This window comes from Cicer arietinum, chromosome 3, assembly GCF_000331145.2.
Source record: "Cicer arietinum cultivar CDC Frontier isolate Library 1 chromosome 3, Cicar.CDCFrontier_v2.0, whole genome shotgun sequence".
NCBI classification, from domain to species: domain Eukaryota; kingdom Viridiplantae; phylum Streptophyta; class Magnoliopsida; order Fabales; family Fabaceae; genus Cicer; species Cicer arietinum.
Window position 1 is genome coordinate 37,218,489 of NC_021162.2, and position 271 is coordinate 37,218,759.

Sequence of the window (271 nt, forward strand, 5' to 3'; positions counted from 1 at the left end):
CCGTTACGAAGGATTTAATACCGGGCAAATTTGTTAAAAATATCTCGGGTTGCTGAAAATTGTACCGGACAATTGAGTTGCGACGAGAGTAGATATTTTTATTAAATTAGACTAAGAGGGGAATGAAATGATGGGGGTAAGAGTTGTTAGATTATTGTTGGTTTTGTTTTAATTATAATATATTAATATATAAATATATATGTATATATTGTAAGTAATATATATATATATATATATATATATATATATATATGGTTGGAGGGAAATAGGA